The sequence below is a fragment of the Ipomoea nil genome, unplaced genomic scaffold (assembly GCF_001879475.1).
Source record: "Ipomoea nil cultivar Tokyo-kokei standard unplaced genomic scaffold, Asagao_1.1 scaffold1447, whole genome shotgun sequence".
NCBI classification, from domain to species: Eukaryota; Viridiplantae; Streptophyta; class Magnoliopsida; order Solanales; family Convolvulaceae; genus Ipomoea; species Ipomoea nil.
This window is the reverse complement of record NW_017617875.1, coordinates 358,661-382,501: the sequence shown is the minus strand read 5'-3', so window position 1 is coordinate 382,501 and position 23,841 is coordinate 358,661. Positions and strand designations below refer to the sequence as shown.

General features: G+C 42.2%; 1 long non-coding RNA gene across 1 annotated transcript; it reads right to left on the bottom strand.

The window, feature by feature from the left end:
- Positions 1-1,625: 1,625 nt before the first annotated feature.
- On the bottom strand, positions 1,626-23,403 carry LOC109188610. The gene is made up of 3 exons (XR_002055460.1): positions 23,391-23,403; positions 12,261-12,265; positions 1,626-1,737 (listed from the first exon to the last, which is right to left on the bottom strand). It is a non-coding gene; the product is annotated as an uncharacterized LOC109188610 (long non-coding RNA).
- Positions 23,404-23,841: the final 438 nt, after the last annotated feature.

Here is a 23,841-nt window from a genome sequence, read left to right as displayed (position 1 = left end):
CAGATCTTTCGAATGAGGGAACCGAAAAAGGAACAGCTCTTCCGTTAATGCTTCCGCCTGCATGCCCATCACCGACCGCCATACCGACGCCATGACTTATTGCATGTAGTCAAATTTAATCGGGCGATTGGTGAGAAAATGCCCAATCAAACAGTGGAGATTTGCCGCAACATTTGGGCTCGGTAGATCAGGGGCCTCTAGGCCGCTCACCTCTTCCTCGGCGATCGTCAGGTAAGCGCAGTGCTCCTCAATTTGTCGAATATCCATGGTGAGATAGGATATGAGAGCTAGAAAACAAATTATCAATGGTGTATTCATTGGAGAATAAAACATAATAAAAACCCTAGAATTCTAGGGAGATACTGTCTTGGACACGATCAAGAGAGAGAGCCACTAACGGCGAACTCGATCGGAATACACGATCGACGATCACGATCCGGTATTACGAGAATTGCGGAGCATGTACTCTAATTACAAAGGCTAGTGATTTTTACCTTTCTGTATGGAGGTCTATTTATGCAAGTGGGCTTAAAGTTCTAAAAGAGAATAAATTCCTAGACTGCCTCATCAGACAATAACTTTGTTTTCTTTGTAAATTCATTTAAGAAAAAAATCACTTTTTTAGTCGCTCAATTGTATTGTAACCATCAATTTAGTCCCTAATTTTCAATCTGAACGAATTGACCCTCCAATTGATTTAAATTTCGTCAATTAAATCCCCTAACCACGATTTTGTCAGTCAGTCGTTAGTTACCCTAAAGGATATGTTTGACAAAATTTAAAACAATTGTAGGGATTAAATCGTTCAAATTGAAAATTAAGGACTAAATTGACAGTTGCAAAACAATTGAATGACTAAAACAATGATTTTTCCTTCATTTAAATACTTTTTAACAAACAAAAGTACTCCTATAGCTAAATGTTTTTAAAATAATTAAGGTTAGTTAAGAAAATACTAGTAATAAAGTAAAAAATGCAATACTTTTAAGTCAAATAAATTTTGATTTCCTTTAACCAAATGTGTAGGGGTGTGCAAACTTCAATAGAAAATCAATTAACCGACCAAATCGAAGAACTTTGGTTAACAATTTTTTAACCAATATAATTTAGTTCAGTTAATGGTTAGAGATTTTACATAATGCATACTATCGATTAATTTGGTTCGAAATTATCATTTAATTGAAGGGAATCAAAATTTTATTGACTTAAAAGTACATCATTTTTTTTTCATTTTATTACTAGTATTTTCTTAACTTCTCTTAATTAATTATTTTGAAAACATTTAGCTATATGATTATTTTTATTCTTTAATGAATATTTAAATAAATTTACCGAGAAAACAAAAATAGAGTCATATGTTTTTTACTTAAAATATATTTTTGATATGTGCTCTATAAGAAAATTGATGAATTTATATATTTATCATTGTATTACCCCTTAATTTTAACTGCTATTTGAAATGAGAGATTAAATGATTAGGGAGTAAATGAGATGACATGTATAATTAGTTAGCTATTCTACTGAATGATTAAAATGACCATTCTTCCATATTTTTATAAACCTGAGCCATGATAAAATTTGATGTGGCTGTGGCCACCTCTAATTACTGCAAAATATATAGTATGTACCATGAATATCTTTTGAAAAATACACTATATATCATTGTCCCCCATTTGCATATTTTCGCTGGTTAACCTTTAAAAGCTAAACCATGACACATATACATACAAAATATATCTAGGAAAATTCTTAATACTGCAAATATATTTAGGAAAATTCTTAATTATATAGTCAAATTTCCAAGAGTTCTCCCCATTTTACTCAAAGGTATGAAGAAATGACATCTAATTTTACTGTTGAGCATATTGTGGAGGTATTGTTTTGGAACTTGGAAGTCTTGAGAACTTGTCTGTCATCTAAGTATATTGTTGTAGTGCTTGTTTGTTTTCTTGTACTAGCTTGAGATAATAACAGAATTTGATTTGATTGGAATAATAAATATTTCTTCAGATAACACTTGAAACATGATGTATTTGATTATGTAATGATTTGTAGAATTCTTTAATATGAGAACAGATCAGCACTCGCACTAATGTCTGTCACATTTTGTGGTTGTGCAGACCAGGGAAAGGATTTGGATGAGTTTTTTTTACAGTCAATAGCAGGTTCATATCTAACTATCTAAGCACCTTATTATGCAGTTACTATGTTTAGACTTTCCACCTTATTTGTTCTTTCCCCTGTCTTATAGAGTATTTATTATGCTCTAAAGATAAATAACTTGTTTGCTTCGTTTTTTAGTTTCTTCTTACTCTTATTGGATATGGTTCCATCATACTTTGCTCATGTTCTGTCTCTTGATTTAGACTAAATTGCTTCACCTTAGTGTCTATGTTGGGCTGCACTTGTACTCTAAATATACTTCGTGGAGAAGCTACGGTAAATCGGCGGCGTGGAAACGAAGCTCAAGCTCCCTCTCAGCGATGTCAATGTCCGCAAACCTCTTCTCAGCATCATCACGGTCTTCCTTTGAGTCAACTATTGAACTACATGAGTATATGTACAGATTTTCGTGGATGGATAAGAAGGAAGATGTCAGCCATGGCTACGGCCTACGGGTTAACAGAAAAAGGAGTTATTTTGATTTTAATGGTGTATATGGAGAAGAAGGGCGTATATGGTGGAGAAGGACGTATTATATGAGGAGCATGTTAAAAGACTGTTTTAGCCCTCATTTTAATGTCTACTTAACTAGCTTGGGACGGAAGGATCAACATTGGAAACATTTTGATAGTCAAGTGTCTAAATTGTCCAAATTGAAAGTCGAGGACCAATTATGGAAAGAGAAAATTTCAATTTCAGTCATATGACTATAGGGGCTTTGTTAATTTCAGCACCTGACTTTCAAGAGTGTCAATGTAGTGCCTTTTTTTTTTTTTCTGAAAACCAAAGGCATTAGTATTACTAAATCAGTAAACTGGAGATACAATCTGGAGGTACAATCGATCACACACCCGAGTCAGCCGAAGAATCCGTTGCTCGTGCAAGGACATGAGCCACTCGATTCGCTGATCTCTTAACATGGCGAACAACAACGTTCCCAATGTCTCTAGCAATCAACAAACATTTTCTTCACAATAGAATCTACATAAGAAAAATCCAAATGATTAGAATGAAAAGCATTGCAAAAAAGTAAACAATCAGTTTCTATGATTAAGCGATCGTGGCCAAGCCCACGAAGCCAAGAGAGAGCTTCTTTAACTGCACATGCCTCTGCCATCAAAGGATCCCGAATGCAGACCAACCGGCCATTCTTCGCTGCCACAAAGCTACCCCCGTGGTCTCGTATTACCGCCCCGAAGCCCACGGTATCGACCAGAATTGCGGCGTCCACGTTGCATTTGAGCCAGTGTCGTGGATGAGGTTCCCAGATGACACAAACATCATCGATACCTGCTCTGGGAGCTGCCAGCTTGTATGCGTCCTTCCAAGTGGAGATCAGCCATAGAACGTGACTATGCACCACCGCTATGTCCCACAACTTGTTCCTCCATACCCGATCATTCCTCACGATCCACAACATCCAAAAAACTGCAGCCATATGCATCGCCCTCTCCCCACTTGAACTGGATAAAATAGTTTCAATAAAAGCTTGAATAGAAGCCCCTTGTAGCACGTCGTCTCTCTTCCAAATCTGCCGTGCTGTCCAACACTCGCCTAGCAAATGTTCGGTTGTTTCTGCATACTGTCCACAAAGCGGACACCAGCCCCCAATCCACACATGTTTAGTCTTTATGTTTTCACGAACCGGAAGGATGCCACGAGCGTAGCGCCAAATTAAATTACGTACCTTGGGTGGAATTGGCAAACTCCAAATCTTCTCTCACACAGCGAACTCCCCAGGGGTATGCAGAACACAATCGGCTGTTAGAAGCTTATACTCATGCTTGACCGAATAAGCTCCTCGAATGTCACCCACCCACCCGCCAAGAGTCCGGCACATGAGCTGCTATGGGGGTAGCAATAATCCTGCGCACGTCTGATTCTTCAAAGAGGTCGTTGAGGATCTCCTCGTCCCACTGTCCACGTTCATTCATAAGACCACTGATAGTAGCCTCCCGTAGAGCGTCCACCGGAGCTGTAATAAGACTGGCAGTAGATGGATCAGCTAGCCAAGGCCAACTCCAGATTTTTGTGTCCTTACCATCCCCGATATGGCGTGCTAAGCCCTCTCGCAAAACACCCTAACCTACCATGATGCTCCGCCATATGTAACTTGGGTTGTGACCAATATTAGCCTCCATGAACTCACATTTCGGAAAGTACTTTGCTTTCAAGGGCCGACTAACCAGCGAATGCGGAGTAGTCAATACACGCCACCCCTGTTTGGCAAGCAATGCAATATTGAACTCGTGCAAGCGTCGAAAACCCAGCCCACCCCGACATTTTGGCACACTTAAACAAGACCAACTCATCAAGTGCACACCTCTACCATTCGACACTCCTCCGCCCCACCAGTAGCGATTGAATAATTTTTCTATCTTATCGCACAACCGACCTGGTATCAAGAAGACAGACATAGTAAAATTTGGGAGGGCCTACGCAACACTTTTTAACATGACTTCTTTACCTGCTTTCGATAAGAAACGATGTTGCCACGACCCTAACCGCTCCCGAACCTTCTTCTCTATGTACCGAAAGGTGGCCGATTTATTACGCCCCAGGACTGAAGGTAATCCTAGGTAGCGGCCAAAATCTGCCGTCTCTCGAACCCCCATGCATGCCATGACCATCTCTCTCGTCCCAGTACCCGTGTTTGAACTAAACATGATGCTAGATTTTTCATAGTTGAAGAGTTGCCCCGATGGTGCACTGTAGCTATCCAGACACCCCTTAACTGACTGAGCCTCCCCATTAGTAGCCCTGAAAAAAAAGCAGACTGTCGTACGCAAAGAATAAGTGCGTCACGGCCGGAGCCCCATGCGCAATTCGAACCCCATGAATGTCACCCCGCCCCTCAGCCTGCTACAGAAGGACAGACAATCCTTCGGCACAAATGATGAAAAGGTACGGGGATAAAGGATCCCCTTGGCGAATGCCACGGGTTGGACACACTGATCCCACCCCGACCCATTAACTTGAATGTTATACCTAACCGTGGTAACACAATGGAGTAGGAGATCAATCCACTTCCGCTCAAAACCAAACACTTCTAACATTCCTTTCAGGTAGCCCCATTCCATCCTGTCGTAAGCTTTGGCCATGTCAAGTTTCAGAGCTGCCCACCCCATCGCTCCATTCGTCTTCCTCCGCAAAAAATGGCCCACCTCCCCGGCAACAATGATATTATCCGTGAGCAACCTGTTGGGAACAAAGGCACTTTGTGATTGTGAAACCACTGTGTCCAACACTCCTTTCAGCCTGTTTGCCAAAACTTTTGCAATGACTTTAGAGGCCACATTGCAAAGTGCAATTGGCCGTAAATCAGTGACCTTCTCTGGTATCTTCTTTTTAGGAATCAAAACAATGTTTCACTCATTGAGCCCCGCAGGGAAAGAGGCCGTTGAGATACACTGCAGGACGAACATGGCCAGATCATGGCCCAACACTGGCCAGAAATGCTGGAAAAAGGCAGGCGTCATTCCATCTGGTCCCGGGGCTTTCTCCGGGGCCATGGAAAAAAATGCAGCCTTAACATCGGCCACCGTAAAAGGCTGTTGCAAATTCGCATTCATATCCTCGGTGATCCGTGGATGGACCCGATCAAGCATATTAGTCGTGTTATACTCGGACTGAAAAATAAAGTTATAGTACCTGAGGACCTCAATGTTCAAGTTCGCTCCTTCCTTCCAAACTCCCTGGGAATTCTTCAGTCGGGACAAAGTATTGCACCGTTTTCTTAAAGAAGCCACCTTGTGAAAATACTTAGTGTTCGAATCCCCATGTTTAAGCCATAATTGTTTAGAACGCTGCTTCCAAAATAGTTCTTCTTGATCGAGAAGCGAAGTTATCTCTTCTTCGGCCTCCCTATACTGTTGCACCGCGGCTTGAACCCTATTATCCCGTAACTGATCCAGCATACGGCGGAGCACCGTAATGGGCCGGCCAAACTTCCGCCTGTACTCCCCTCCCTACCGGCCCAACTGTTGCGCACATAGAGTAAGCCGCTGTTGAAAATCTAAACCAGAAGACTGTCTCCAGGCTGTATACACCACCTTACCGCATCCCTCCTTCAGAAGCCATGCCGATTCGAAACGGAATGTCTTTGCAGATTGCCGTATCGGCCGCGGTTCTAAGTCCAGAAAAATGGCATTATGGTCTGACTCGAATGTTAAGAGATTGTGAACTTCTGCTCCCTCATGCAAATCCATCCTGTTCATCGATGCAACCGCTCTATCAAGTCTCTTCTCCACCCAACTTTCAGTTCCCCGTCCTCGTTCCCATGTGAAGCGGGAACCCGTCATCCCTAAGTCTACCAAAGAACAATCACTTAAAGTTAAATTAAAACCATCTATAAGGGCTTCCGACTGCAGATGTGTACCACGCTTCTCGGATTGGCAAGAGATATCGTTGAAATCCCCGAGAACAACCCAAGGGAGATTCGAATGATCCTGCAATTGCCTCAGTAAATCCCAAGTTTCGTGCCTTTTAGATTGATCAGGATTCCCATAGAAACACGTAAGTCGCCACAGTGGTTTATCCGGTATGCTAACCTCCACATCCATATGATGATTGGACAGGCTCAAAAGGTTCACCATGTCAGAATCACGCCATAACAATGCCAAGCCCCCACCTCTGCTTACACGATCAACGCTCAACATCCCCTCGAAGCCCAACCGCACCCTCAAACTCTCAATCTTGCTTGTAACTGATAATGTTTCCATCAAGAAAACGATACTGGGTCGCGCATGGGCTACCAAGCCCATTAGCTCACGAACTGTCCGGGTGTCACCCAAATCTCGACAGTTCCAACTCAAAATGCTCATTGTGGTGGGCAGGACTGAGTTCCAAACCCCGCCTTATCAAAGGTTTTTGTGTGTTCCTCCATCACCACATCCTTCCCCGAATCTTCCCCAGACGCCGCATCACCCTCTCTGCGTCTCTTCAAATTGCCGTGTATCCCACTGCCCTCCTCCACCATTGCCAAAGCCGCTGCCGGTGACACAGCCCCAGCTGCCACGACCACCGCCTTGGATTTTGACGGTAAGAGCCATCTCGCTCCGACCGGCTTAACCTGACACCTAGGTCCTGCCTTCATCCAAGCCCCAAACGGAAATGCCTCCAGCTCTATCCCCTCCTTATACATTTTTTAACAGAACTTTTCTGTATGCCCCAGAATTCCACAGCAGAAACAAAAGAGATTGGGCCTCTCATACCTGAGCGTGATCCATTGGGATGTACCGTCCCTGTGGAGCAACTTCATCCTCCTTTTGAGCGGAAGATTCACGTCTAACATTACATGGATCCTGAAGTAGCTTCTCCATGAGCCCCCAAAGTTATTATGATCCATCAACATGAAAGTGCCCACATGATCCCCGATCATGGTGATGAAATCCTGCGATGCATAAACCGCTGGCAGACCATGAGCTTGGACCCAAAAAGGGATATGGTTAAGATCCACCTCGTCCAGCCGCATCCCTGGCTTGATCTGCGCACAGACCAATAGGTTGTTCTCGTACGACCACGGACCGTCGTCGAGAACACGTTGCATGTCCTTAGGGTGAGGGAAATGGAATAGAAACAGATTCTCATCTAGCAGGTCGACATGCATACCCATGACTGGCCTCCAGACCGATGCCATCACCTGCTGCATATGTTCGAATTTAATCGCCCGATCGGTGAGGAAGCGCCCCACCAATTCCCATTGTGATGTACCCTCGTCGACAACCTGGGTATCCGGCGCCGTTAAGCCGCCGCATTCTTCATCAGCCAGGGACAGATCAGCCCACTTATCCTCAATAAGGCTAAGAGTCGGGGTCGGTCGCACTGCCATATTACCGGAGTCGAAACACGCTATCCAAAAACAGATCACGAGAGAAAGCGCAAATCGCACAGTGTAAAAGTCACACACAGATCGCTCACCTTGATGATGTACATAAACCAACGCCATTTATACACGAGCGCTAGATACATTAGGGAGAAACTCCCCTAGGCACAACTAGGAGAGAGGGCCACGTTCAAGAAGCACGATCGGAGACGATCACCGTCAGAGATCGTGATCGGACTGCATGCGCGAAGGATACAGAGAGTTTTCTCCCAATTAGTGCCTTGACTATGCAATTTTTATCAATTTTGGTCACTTCGGTCAAATTGTCGGCCAAATTTCGTCGGAAAATTTTAATAGTTAAAATAATGAGGATATTTTAGTCATTTCACATCTCTTTCATTCTTCTCTGACGAATTCATCTTTTCCGGTGAATCCGAGGATGAGGTGAGCTGCGATGCTTTCAACATTATCCAAAAAGAGAAGTATTTATTCAACATCAATTTTAGCATAATGTTGATATAGAGAAATTTTAGAATATATAGGTACCAGCATCAGTTTTAGCATTTCGCTTTCTTCTCCGAGCAAGCCTTTTTTTGGCCAGAAAAGCTTTCAACCGGAATTTTGGCAGGAAATGCGCTGGACAAGCACAAAGAGAAGTGTAGTTCGAAGATTTCTAGGGCCGCCGATATCTCAAGCTCCCCTTACACAAACAGTCAAATGTTTTCAACCGGAATTTTGGCCATCTGAACACTAATAAATCGCTGGCGACGGTTTGAACGAATGAGTTTAAGTATGCTTTGGAAGGTGTGCTGCTGCGACGGATTCGCGAGAAAAAATGAATTCGCCGGAGAAGAAGGAAGAGATGTGAAATGACTAAAATACCCTCATTATTTTAACTGTTAACATCTTCTGGTGAAATTTGGCCGGCAATTTGACCGGAGTGACCAAAATTGATAAAAGTTGCATAGTCAAGCTACTAAATTGACAATTTTGAAAGTCTGGTGCTGAAATTAACAAAGCCCCTATAGTCATATGACCAAAATTGAAGTTTTCTCTTATGGAAAATCATGATAGTCGGAGGACTAATGCTGGAATTAACTCTTTTATTTGTGATCCACACAACTATATGGAGGATCATTATACCCTGCACCACGGCGCGCACAGCACTGTGCATCCCGCGTCTCCCAAAACGACGTCGTTTTGGTAAGTTATGTAGGGAGTTGACGTGATTATTGTGTATTTGTTTATATAATTATGTGTATTTTTTATACAATTATGTGTATTTGTTTATACAATTATGTGTATTTTTTATACAATTATGTGTATTTATTTATACAATTATGTACATTTTTTATACAATCATGTACATCTTTTTTTTATACAATTATGTACATCCGAAACAGGAAATTTATGTGTATTATGTTAAGAGTTGATGTTTATTATATTAAAAGTTTATGTATATTTTGTATTACGGAGTATGTTAGATTATATGTATTATCTTTAAAAAGAAAAAAGTATGTGTATTTTGTTATACAATTATTTACATTCATGTATACAATTATGTATATTCTAGTATAAAATTATGTACATTTTTTAACATGAGATTTTTTTTAAAGAAAATTAACCACCAACACAGGGTAGTGAAATTTCAAAAAAAAAAAAAAAAAAAAATTCTGAAACGACGTCGTTTTGCTTTAGGGCGCACAATGCAATGCGCGCCCTGGTGCAGGATATAAATTGCCATGTGATGGATTATATGAACCCGGGGGTCCGGATTATACAACCCGAATATATGTTGAATATGACGAACGAATAATAAAATGGTAAATATTGTATTAATCGGACACAAAATGATATTACAGAGGTTCGGGACGTGTAATAACAAGACAAATGTTGTAGGAAAAGTATGAGATAGGAATCAAGTGTCCCTTGTTAGGACAAGGGGAGGGGTTTTTATATGCTACAACCCTCTAACCGCTCCCCCTAAACCGGGGGATGGTTGGATCTGGCGCTTTGACCGCGTCCTAGCTCAGGACCGGGTCCAAAGCGTGGCCCGGGGTACGCGGGAGGAGTCGCAACTGCCATCGCACGACTCGGATAACGCGGGGACCCCGTCCCGGCCGAGCCGACCCCAAAGGGTGGCCGACCCGGGGTGCGCCGGCCGACCCCGTGGTAGCCGGCCCTACGTAGGCCGACCCTGGGGTGCCGAGCCCATGTTGGCCGACCCCGGGGTGGTTTGTCACTCCGTGTGCACAGTAGCCGGGGACCCCATGATAGTAGCCGGGGATCCCGTGATAGTAGCCGGGGACCCCGTGATAGTAGTCGAGGACCCCGTGGTAGTAGTTGAGGACCACGGGGAGGCAAACCCCTTCATGGTCTGTCCGGCCGCGTGCGTAGTCCACTCGGTGCCGGGTGTGATCCGCTCCATATTTCTTCGCTCCAGGTCCACCCCGTAATTATTCTATCATTAGTCCCCCACTCTCGGGGCTGCGAGAAGTCGTCAGCCCGAGAGAGTACCAAAGCCACTTGATAATTACGGACCCCCCTCGTGTTTTAACGCTTCATCCTTCGTCCATGCTTGCTGTTGTGCAAGTTGTCGCCCGAGCGGCGTCCACGGAAGAACGTGTTGGAGACCCTTCAAGCTCAGCTGGGGGCCGAGATGGGGGGTCGCAGAGAGTTGGAGGCGGCGCACAAGGCCATGGGGAGCAAGCCTGCGGTGTTGGAGGGCAAGTATGCCGAGTTGATTGCCAGCCATGTGCGGGAGCGCCGGGCGCATGAGAAGGCTTCGAAGGCAGCCGTGTCGAGCTACAAGGACTCCGAGGTGGGCTCTGAAGGCAGCCCTGTCAAGCTACAAGGACTCCGAGGTGTTCATCAAGGATATGAAGGCCCACCTCGCCGAGCATGCGGTGGAGACCTTTGGGGGGTCGGCTCGGTCGGGACGGGGTCCTCGCGTTGTCCGAGTCGTGTGGTGGCAGTTGCGACTCCTCCCGCGTACCCCGGGCCACGCTTTGGACCCGGTCTTGAGCTAGGACGTGGTCATAGCGCCAGATCCAACCATCCCCCGGTTTAGGGGGAGCGGTTAGAGGGTTGTAGCATATAAAAACCCCTCCGCTTGTCCTAACAAGGGACACTCGATTCCTATCTCATACTTTTCCTACAACATTTGTCCTGTTATTACACGTCCCGAACCTCTGTAATATCATTTTGTTTCTGATTAATACAATATTTACCGTTTTATTATTCGTTCGTCATATTCAACATATATTCGGGTTGTATAATCCGGACCCCCGGGTTCATATAATCCATCATTGGTGCTCTTGTTGAGAGCGGCTGTACAAGCTTAAGCGCTCTCCCTACTATCATTCATCCATAGCGATGACAAGATCCGGGTCGAATATCCACAACTCGCAGGGATCACGCAATACCCGCGACCTCTCCCTCGCCAACCACCCCAACGGGACCACGGGAGGGGACCTCAGAGATCAGATCAACGAGAACCGGCGGGGGACAGCGAAGGACCTCCGGGGTCGGCTCACCCACAATCGCCCGCTCAATGGGTCGGCGCCGCCTGTCTCATCCCCGATTCCGACTCCCCAGGAATAGGCCGCCGCGCTCGAGCAGGCGGCGACCGCGTCGCGGCGAGGCTGCGACGGGGTGCCCTGGCACCACCACCTCCGCCCCCTCCGAGGAGCACGGTGGTCCCAGCACTCACGCGCCCGCGATGCCGGCTGATGGGGAATTCAACTCACCGCGACCATCCGAGAGACAAGTAGAGGAAGAAAGAGGAGGAGAAGGGGCGGGGCCGGAGTGACAAGGCACCTCAACCTCAAGAGGATCGTCGCCCATCACGGTCACGCCGTCATGGGGGTCCTCGTCTAGCCCCTCTGCGACACCTGACCCCGCTTGCACAGCCCGTGATCGTCATCCTGGACCACGCGGAGGACATGGGCATCGTGTCGTTCCCCGAGGAGTGCTTGAAGGTCTCCCCCAAGGCCAACCCGAAGAAGTACTGCCGTTTCCATCGGCAGCGCGGGCAAAACACGGACAAGTGTATGGTCCACAAGAGACAGATTGAGGAGCCCATCCAGTGGGGTACCTAGGCCAATACGTGAAGAGGACAGGGCAGGACCCCGCCAAAGGCCCCGCCAACACCCGGAAGAAGAAGGGCGGTGCCGGACCATCCGCATCTGCCCCGCGCAAGAGGGAACTCGGCCAACTCACCGAGGACAAGGAGACCGACCCGGACAGCCCACCAAAGAAGAAAGTCATCCACATCATCTTCGGCGGCCCTGAGGGTGGAGACATGCCCGCCGAGAGGAGGAGGTGGGCGCGGAGTCTATAGGTGGGGGAGGTCGGCCGGGTACCCCACGAAAAGAGGACACACCGGGAGCCCATAACGTTCACCGACGACGACCTCCCGGATGGCCCCCTGCCCCACCGAGATGCGTTGGTAATCAGGCTGGAGATCAAAGACATCATTGTCCACGGTGTACTGGTGGATACGGTGATCTCCGTGAACGTCATGTATTATGACACCTTCACGCAACTCGGACTGTCCCGGAAGCAGCTTTCCCAGGTATGGACCGCGTTATCCGGTGTCACCGGGGAATCCATTGAAACAGAGGGCTCCATCACCCTCGAGGTGCAGATCGGCACCCTGCCGCACGTTAAAAGGTGGGAGGTCGAGTTCGTGGTGGTAAAAATCAGCTGCGCCCATAACATCATCCTCGGCCGATACAAAGACGTGTTCGCCTGGGGTCCCGAGGACATGCCGACCCTCAGTCGGGAGGTCATCACGCACAAACTGGCGGTGGACCCCAAAGCCAAGCCGGTCCAACAGCGGAAGCGCTACCTCGCCGCGGACAGACAAGAATTTGTGAAGAAGGATGTCAACACCCTCCTCGAGAACGTAGTCCTCGCACCTAAACCACCTACGTGGAGGATGTGTGTGGACTACACGAACCTCAACAAGGCATGCCCCATGGACCCCGTCTCGCTACCCAACAGAGACCAGCTGGTGGACGAGACGACGAGATGTGCGCTCATGAGCTTCCTAGACGCCTTCCAGGGGTACCACCAAATCTTCATGCACGAGGATGACGAAGAAAAGACAGCGTTCACCACCCCCGAAGGGGTCCTTTGCAACCGGGTCATGGCCTACGGGCTCAAGAACTCGGGAGCCACGTATACAAGAATGGTGGCCAAGGTATTCAAGAAGGTCCACGGCCAGAACCTGCAAGCTTACGTTGACGACATAATCGTGAAAAGTACGGAGACCTCCACATAGCCGTCTTGATCGAGGTACCCCGAAGTCAAAACGGGGGCGCGGACTTGCTCTCCAAGCTCGGCCTCGGCACCCCGGAGCATGTCTTTAAGATAGCACGGATTGAAGACCTCCAGAGGTCCACCCTGGAGGCCTACCCAGCCCTCCCCATACAAACTCGGCCCCATGCTGGTTAGACCACCTGGTGGAGTACAAGAGAACGGGCACCCAGCCAGCAGACGAGGTGGCCGCTAAGGCAGTCAAGAGGAGGTCACCACCATATGTCCTCCTTGGCGACACCCTTTACAAAAGGTCCTATAACGCCGCCCTCCTCCGGTGTTTGTACCTAGACGAAGCCAAGTCCGTCAAGAAAGAGATACATGAGGGCACCTGCGCGGCACACCAAGGAGCCTTCGTCATGGCGAGGAGGGCCCTATCGCAAGGGTAATTTTGGCCAAATATGGCCAAGGGGCGCGCAGAGTACGCCTGGGAGTGCCCGACCTGCCAGCACTTTCACGCGGAGCTGGGTCGGCCAGTAACCAGCTGCACGCCTATCAGCACGGTGATCACATTCTCAAGGTGGGGAATCGACATAGTCGGGGCCTTACCTATGGGGTCCGCAAAGAGGAAGTACATAATAGTCGCCATAGACTATTTTACAAAGTGGGTCAAAGCCGAGCCCCTCGCCACCATCACAAGCACCCCGTGCACGGAGTTCGTATGGAGGAACATTCTATACCGCTTTGGGGTCCCCATGCAAATCATCTCCGACAACGGGCGCCAGTTTGAGAGCAAAGAGTTCAAGGAGTTCTGCGACCAATGGTACATAAAACACACCCGTGTGGCGGTGGCGTACCCGCAGGCAAATGGACAGGTGGAGAACGCCAACAGAACTATAGTGGAAGGCATCAAGAAGAACCTGGACGCAGCCAGAGGTACATGGGTGGAGGAGTTGAACACTGTCCTACGGGCGTACCGCACCACCCCAAGAAGAGCCACCAGGGAAACTCCGTTTGCGTTAGCATACGGGTTCGAAGCGCGGGCCCCCACCGAGGCCGCGATACCATCCTATCGGGTCGCAGTTTACGACCCCGACCTCAATGAGGAGCACCACGCCGCCGACCTCCACCTTATCGATGACAGAAGGGAGGATGCCATGGTTCGCGCGGAAAATTGCCAGCGCCAGACAAAGGCATACCACGACAACAGGGTCCGGCCTCGCTACTTTCAAGTCGGCGATTACGTCCTCCGGATGAGGGAAGCAAGCCGACCCCAGGACGGAGGCAAGTTTGCCAAGAAATGGGAAGGACCATATGTGGTCGAAGCCATAGTACGCCCGGGCAGCTACAAGTTGAGGATTCCATCGGGCAAGACGGTGGACCGGGTGTGCAACTCGGAACACTTGCTGAAATTTTACCAGTAGAAACACATTTGTAGGGCCTACCCCCTCCCCAATAACAGGCCGACTCCCCACAATAATGTTTTGTTTTCGTTCGTAATGGAATAATTTCGTTGAGCAATTATTCTATCCCGAATAGTGGAAGAGCACAGGCACATGCGAGATCAGGTACTTGGGCACCGCGGGGTCGGCCTCCCCAGGGTCGGCCAACGCTAGGTCGGCCGGCGCGAGGTCGGCCGACCTGAGGACGGCCATACCGGGTCGGCCGGACGTGGCGGCTACGTACACGGGGACCGCAACGGCCAACATAGACGTAGCACATGCCCTAGGGGTGGTACAAGGTCCGGCCTCGCCTATCGCCGAACGGAAAGGTTGGGGGCTCGAGTCAAAGGACTCCATCCCAGAATCGCTAAAACGTCCTAGGGGCGGTACGAGGTCCGGCTTCGCCTACCGCCGAACGGGCGTAACGCAATCTTAACACCCTAGGGGCGGTACGAGGTCCGACCTCGCCTATCGCTGAATGGAAGGGTTCGGGGCGCGAGTCAAATGACTCCAACCCCGGAATCGCTAAGACGTTCTAGGGGCGGTACGAGGTCCGACCTCGCCTATCGCCGAACAAGCGTAACGCAATCTAAATACCCTAGGGGAGGTACGAGGTCCGACCTCGCCTATCACCGAACGGAAGGATTCGAGATGCGAGTCAAAAGGCTCCAACCCAAGAATCGCTAAGACGTTCTAGGGGCGGTACGAGGTCCGACCTCGCCTATCGCCGAATGGGCGTAACGTAATCTAGATACCCTAGCGACAGTACGAGGACCGACCTCGCGTACCAACCCCAAAATGATGGATTATATGAACCTGGGGTCCAGATTATACAACCTGAATATATGTTGAAGATGACGAACGAATAATAAAACGGTAAATATTGTATTAATCGAACACAAAATGATATTACAGAGGTTCGGGACGTGTAATAACAAGACAAATGTTGTAGGAAAAGTATGAGATAGGAATCAAGTGTCCCTTGTTAGGACAAGGGGAGGGGTTTTTATATGCTACAACCCTCTAACCGCACCCCCTAAAACGGGGGATGGTTGGATCTGACGCTTTGACCGCGTCCTAGCTCAGGACCAGGTCCAAAGTGTGGCCCGGGGTACGCGGGAGGAGTCGCAACTGCCACCGCACGACTCGGACAACGCGGGGACCCCGTCCCGGCTGAGCCGACCCCAAAGGGTGGCCGACCTGGGGTGCGTCGGTCGACCCCGTGGTGGCCAGGCCTACGTAGGCCGACCCCGGGGTGCCGAGCCCATGTTGGCCGACCCCGGGGTGGTTCGTCACTCCGTGTGCACAGTAGCCGGGGACCCCATGATAGTAGCCGGGGACCCCGTGATAGTAGCCGAGGACCCCGTGGTAGTAGTTGAGGACCCCGGGGAGGCAGACCCCTCCATGGTCTGTTCGGCCGCGTGCGTAGTCCACTCGGTGCCGGGGGTGATCCGCTCCATATTTCTTCGCTCCAGGTCTGCTCTATAATTATTCTATCACCATGTATGGATCATAGTTCATGCAAATTATTCTATGAACCTGAGTCCACCTTACAATGTGGACTTGGGTCCAAAACGGCGTCGTTTTCCTACCAAACGATTGCCATCTTACTTTTAAAAAAAATTACTTTTATTTTTTTAAACAATTTTGAATGTTGATGTTGTTCTGACTTAGCTACACAATTTACATACTAAATATTCACAATTATCTTTTAAAAATTTACAATTTGCATACTACGAACACACAATATTAAACATATCACGATTTGATAATTTTGTATTGTATTAAAAAAATTCCTTCTATAGTTGTTAAGTTTTTTTACTTAGAAACACAATTTATATTTTAGAAGTTCACGTTTTCATACTATAAATACACAATTTATAGGTCGTTTAAGACCAGGGTCCATCTTGCAAGGTAAACATTGGCCCATGGTATAACAACTCATAGCAATCGTTACATCGGTTATATCGTGCACCAGGGCGCACAATGCATTGTGCGCCCTATCCAAAACGACGTCGTTTTGTATGTTCAGATTTTATTTGTATTCTGTTAATAATTTATGTGTATTTTGTTTGCATAAATATACATCCGAATTGCAGAACTATACATCCAGAATTGCATAACTACACATCCATAACTTCATTACTATACATCCATAATTGCATAACTACACATCCATAACTTCATAACTATAAATCCAGAATTGCATAACTTCATAACTATAAATCCAGAATTGCATAACTTCATAACTACACATCCATAATTTCATAACTATAAATCTAGAATTGCATAACTATACATCCATAATTTCATAACTATACATTCAGAAATTATGCACAACATAATGTTGTTGATGGGAATCAAAACTGAATTATTTTTTTTAAATTGGACGCGCGTTTTTAGTCAAAACGATGTCATTTTTGCATATGTGTGCACCATGATGCACAGCATAATTTGCCATAAAGTAGCCCAAAAGGGATCAAGGGACAATGAAAGGCCCAACTGAAACACTTTCCCTATAATTAGTATAGTCGTTATATCATAGACCGCGGTGCACGTGCACTGCGGTAAAAAACGGTGCCGTTTCTTTAAGTAAAAAAACGGCCCGCCGTTATAGTTAACGGAGTCCGCTTGTTTGGTGTATTAAACACCAACTGACACTATAGTATATCTAAACCGACACTGCAGTTATATCAAAATGATACTGTAGTTATAGTGAAATGAAACTGCAGTGTATATAAAATGAAACTGAATAACATTTCACATATTTGAGTGTATATTCTACAATGAAGCTGTAATTATATCAAAATGATCATGTAGTTGTGTTTTAATTAAACTATAGTGTATATAAAATAAAATTAAATAACATTTTTACATATTTGAATCTATAAATATCGAATGAAACTGTAATTGTGTTGAACTGACACTGCAGTGTATACAAAATGACACTGAAAAACAGGGTTACTTTTTGCAAAAGGGTGCGAAACGGCGAAAAACAAACACTGTTTATTTTTATTTAAAAAAAAAAAAAACACACGGTGCATTATATAATTTGCCTAATTAGTATGGTTAGGGCAATGGGTAATGATTCAGGCCAACTGGTGCAAATGAGCCCAGAGGGGATCAAGGGAAAATGAAAGGCCTAACTAAGTAACTCAGTAAGTGCAACTTTCCCAATCATTAATAATTCTTTATAGAAATATTTCATTTTTGAATAATAATTTAACAACATTGCATCGCTGACAACTAAAGAAGTAAAGAACTAAAAATGTTGGTGCTAATTATAGAGAGCTTAATTCTATTTTTTTGCTATAACCTGCAAAAAAAGGGTTATTTTTGTTGGAAAAAATAGCTTAAAATGACATAAAATAGCATGTTAAGTGGCTATTTTGTGGTAGTGAGACGAAGAGATTGATATATTGTACGTTCAAAACGGATAATAGGTGAATGTGATATTGATTCTCAAAGTAGACCCATTAAGTTGGAAAAATAAGAAAAGAAAAGTTTTTGTCCCACATTGGTTTGGGAAGAGGATTTGCCCCGCTATTTAAACAAGAGCTCGTGTAAGGCTTATTGAGTTGTATAGCATAGAGGTTCTCTCTTGCGCGTAGGGAGTGTAAATCAAATCCCAAAATGAGATTGAAAAGGGGGCTTGATTCAAGCCTAAGCTTGTGTGCGTTGGCGTCTATCGTGAACAAATGATAGCTAGAGAGGGCTGCCTTGTTTGGGTGCTCAAACGTTGAACTGTAGTACGTTGAAAGAGTGATCGCTCGACTCGTGTTAAAAATCCTACACCAAACACGAGTCTATCTCTTCATCCTTTCCTTCCCCTTTTTTCCACAAAAAATAATAATCCTTATTTTGTAGGATTATTATTCGTTTTTACCAACGGTTATCCAACAATTTTCTCTAAGAAAAATTGTGTTTTTGGTCTTTAAATTATAGGACAAACATTAGGAATGTCAATCTTAACCTGAAACTGATAAATTAATCCAATAAGACAAAAAAAATTTAGGGTTAGTGTCAAAATATTTTAGACCAATGAACTCAAAACCGATAAGTCTAATGACCTGAATGGGCTAGCCCGATAATCTTAGTCACTTAAGAATATTCTTTATTTTAGTGTTGTGGAACAAAATATACAAAGATTTTATATGTAAGCTAATATTTAGTTTTTTTTTATTAAATTTGTAAATAAAATTGTAATAAATATATTAATTAATTTATTACAAAATAAAATATGTTTATGAAAATAAATAATGAAAAATAAAATACCCATTATAATTATTATATTATAGTGTAAATATATTAATTAATTACTTTTAGTAGAAATTTGGAAATGGAGATTTAGATTGATTGGATTTTGAATGATGTATAATTTTATACTAGTAGTTTACCCGTGTGATGCACGGTATGAAAATTTTAAGTATAAATGTTATGGTTTCATATCAATCGTTATTTTGACTATAAAAAAGTCAAATTAGTAATAATAAATCAAACTAATCAAAATTACAAATCAACTTACAAATTATTAAAAACAATTATTAAAATACTAATCAAAATTACAAATTATTAAAAAGTTAGTACGTGTATATATATATATATATATATATATATATATATATATATATATATATATTGATAAAAGTTAGTACATATCTTAAAATCAAAGTCTTTATTCATCTTGCAAAAAATCACCCCCCCCCCCCCCCCCAAAAAAAAAAAAAAAAAAAAAAAAAAAAAAAAAACGGAGCGTTATGTTGTGCAACCATGTGCACCATGTTGCAAAAACGACATCGTTTTGACGTCCGCCTTAAAAAAAAAGTTTTAGTTTCGATTGTCGTTAACGACGTTATGTTGTTCATAATTTAAACTATATAGTTCATTCATTCTGGATATATAGTTCATTCATTCTGGATATATATTTCATTCATTCTAGATATATAGTTCATTCATTCTGGATATATAGTTCACTCATTCTGGATATATAGTTCAAATTATGCACAACATAATGTCGTTAATGGCAATCGAAACAATTTTTTTTTAAAGTCGGATGAGTGTTTTTAATCAAAACGACGTCATTTTCGCAACCGTGTGCACCATGCATGATGCACACGGTTGCACGACATAATTTGCGCAAAAAAAAAAAAAAAAAAAAAAAAAAAAAAAAAAAAAAAAAAAAAACCTAAATAACAAACCCTAGACCCATTAATATTATATATCACTAACCATGCTTAAATACTGATTTTTTTTTTTAGAATTAAAAAAAAAAAAAAAAAAAAAAAGACCAACAAACAAATGAAATAATTTAAGAAATTATAACTTAAAACTAAAAAATTTTGAACTTGTATAAATATAAAACTAAGAAATTTTAAATATTTATAATCATAAAACTAAAAAAATGGATGAAATAATTACATGAATTATAACTTATATAAATATAAAATTTGCTATAGGGTAATTTCTCATTTAATATATATTTCCAGATTTATTAACACAGTTGATTTATTTTTTTTCATATACAAAATTATATTCGAATATATTACTTTCAAAATATTTGATTAACCCGGTCCTGTCCGTCTATATATAATGAAGGCACAGTTGAATTTTTTTTTCATATAAAATTACAGAATATTTTTTACAAAATTTAATTCTAACATTTGTTAAAGGGAAATATTGGATTTAAATATTGATTAATCCGTGTATATATATATATATATATATATATATATATATATATATATATATATATATATATATATATATGTGTGTGTGTGTGTGTGTGTGTGTGTGTGTGTGTGTGTGTATAAAATAAGGGCACAGTAATTTTTAAAAAATACAAAATTATAGAAAATATTTTTTCTATAATTAATTCAAACATTTGTTAAGGGGAAATATATAACTTAAATATTAGATTAATCATTCTATAAAATGAGGAAAATAAACATTCTCTAATATTTCTATACTACTTAGTCTATTATGAACATACTAATATTTAATGTTTAAGAAATACTAATATTTAATGTTTATGAACATACTAACGTTTAATTGTTTGTATTTCACTTTTGAGATTTTTATTCACATTGACATTGTTTTGGAGTCTGACGTTATTCACATATGTGAAGCATGCTCAAAATCATTTAAAAAAAAAAAAAAAAAAAAACAAACAAACAAATACTCCAGATTATTTAAGGGTACCTTTGGCTTCTTTCTCATACCCGTGGTGGTTTATTTCTTCAACATTTTCATTTTTCATTCACATACAACTGCAGAACTCACAACTCACATACTATATATGAAATTGGATTTACATAATTTTTTATGGTGCAACAACGCATGCACCTTAATCTTCAACCAACTGTCTTCTTCCCCCTCGTGAATGCGGTCGCGGTCCCAACAAGCCATATGCAGCTCCACGGCAGCACCAACATTTTTCTCCACAAGACTTATTTATAGGGTTCAGGTTTATCGCGCTATGTATGTGTATATTTAATATAATGTTAATATTGAGAATTTCAGAAGTTTTCGTTCACTTTGCATTCACATTTGTATTTATGATTTGTAATAGTGATTAAGCATACGAAGTGGTAGAATATATATCCTCTTAAATGGTTAATTAAACAAAAATTCTGATATGTATATAACCTTTCAAATACCAAAATATTTATAAAAAAAAAATTACAAATCCAATAAACATTGGACAACGAAGAGTTACATAAAGTAATTAATAAAAATATTTATTTAATCTAAATGTTATATATATATATATATATATATATATATATATATATATATATATATATGATAGCAAGGATAAAGATAATAATTGTAAAAGTAATATGTTTGATTTACCTTCACAAAAAATATAAAAATGTTTTGGAGGGAAAATTTGGTGACCTTGAATTTTGCTTTATTATATATAAAGAAGATAAAGATTTATTAGTGTAAATGTGCTAGTTTATAAAAATTAAAAGTTTAATTAGAATGTCAATTTAAAAATGTTAAAAACTTTTAATTGAGCCCGCTTAATAAGCTCGACAACCTAAGATGTTAGGGTTAGGGACAAACATTTTAAACTCGACCCGAAAATCTATTACGTTCGACAACCCGATAAGGCTAGTGCGAAACTGAACAATAGTTATGCCATGAACAATAATCAAATTGTGAACATTCAGTGTGTAAATTATGAACATTTAGTAAGTAAATTGTGAACATTCAGCATGTAAATTGTGAACACGCAGTAAGTAAATTGTAAACATTCAGTATATAAAAATTGTGAACATTCAGTATGTACATTGTGAAAATTCAGTATATAAATCGTGTATTTTTGGATCCAAGTCCTCTTTGCAAGGTGGACCTGAGTCCACAGCATAATTTGCCGAAATCGAATGAGCTGGCCCGATTGATATGCTTAAGGCAAATTATTATGTGGATCATGGTCCACATAGTGCTGTATGAACCAAAAAAGAAAATACATTTTTAATATACTAAAAATACATTATTTTTGTACTGAATGTACATTATTTTATGGTATACAAAATATTTTCCACACAATAATGATTGATATGCTTAACAATCATAAGTTTAATATTTAGTTATCATGATCAAGTTCCTAGGATAAAACTTGCTAATGATTCAATGTTTGAGCACTCAAACAAGGAATCCGGCGAGCAAGACAATGGCTATGAACACAGTAGGCCAAGAAAGGGTAGAAGCAGAGAGGTTTTGAAGCTGAAAAACGAACTTTTGTGTTCTATGTTTCTGTGTGTAAAACTCTACTGCCTCTACCCTCTCTTATATAGGGTTGAAGAAGCCAATAGCCTTTATTATGGCAATTAAAAATGACATTAAAGCTGCCTTCCAACAGCTATAACAGCAGGCCACTACCTGGGAATTGAATTCAGAATTCAAAATTGGAATTAATAGACAATTAATTCCGTAACAGATGAATTCAATCCCCTCAACAGTCAGAACTTTCGGGTTCCTGACCGTTAGCGTACAGGGTTCGGTCTCAACTTTCGACCTCATCCAGTTTCGGCCCTTGCACCTCTCGTGGACTCTGTTGCACGAGAGTTGTGCTCTCGGTGCACCACTACACGAGAGTAGGTGGCTGTTGCACGAGAGTTGTGCTCTCGGTGCACCACAACCTCTCGTGCTCTCTTGTAGCACGAGAGTAGGTGCTGGCCGAACCAAGTGGCAAATTTTCGGACATTCGTGCCCCCAGGTGCCAGCGCACACGAGCTCGGGCTTGAATCAAGCCTTTTTCAATCCCTGCTAGTTGGAATTTGATTATTTATAAAAAAAAAATTAATATATTTAAGTGAATTTGATAAATTTGTGCCATTTGTATGAACCTAAAATATTATTTTTATGAACAGTTTACAATATTATTTTTTAAAAAAATGACTATTTTAGTCACTCACTTATACTAGAATAATCAACTCAATCCCTTAATTATACATGTGATCATATTTAGTCCCAAAATTGTTTGTTTAGTGATCATTTTAGTTCCTCATCTCATATAACGGTTAAAATTAAAAATGATGGAAGAGTAAATATGAAATTCATCAGTTTCCTCCTAAACCACACATCAAATAAGTGAAAAACATACCAAGACTATGTGGTTTAATGGTACCCGGGTTGGACTTCCATTGAGTCTCAATGTAAGTGAAAAAAAAAAGTATATGAACAGATAGTACATTGTAATAGAGCCAGTAACATTCAAAAAAAAGTGAAAAACATATTTTAAGTCAAAAGCATCAGACAATAACTTTGTTTTCTTTGCAAATTCATTTAAGAAAAAATCACTTTTTTAGTCGTTCAATTGTTTTGTAACCATCAATTTAGTCCATAATTTTCAATCCGAACGAATTGACCCTCCAATTGATTTAAATTTTGTCAATTAAATCCCCTAACCACTATTTTGTCACTCAGTCGTTAGTTACCCTAAATGATATATTTGACAAAATTGAAAACAATTATAGGGGTTAAATCGTTCAAATTGAAAATTAAGGACTAAATTGAATGCTGCAAAAAAAATTTGAATGACCAAAACAATGATTTTTCCTTCATTTAAATACTTTTTAACAAACAAAAGTACTCTTATAGCTAAATGTTTTTAAATAATTAAGGTAAGTTAAGAAAATACTA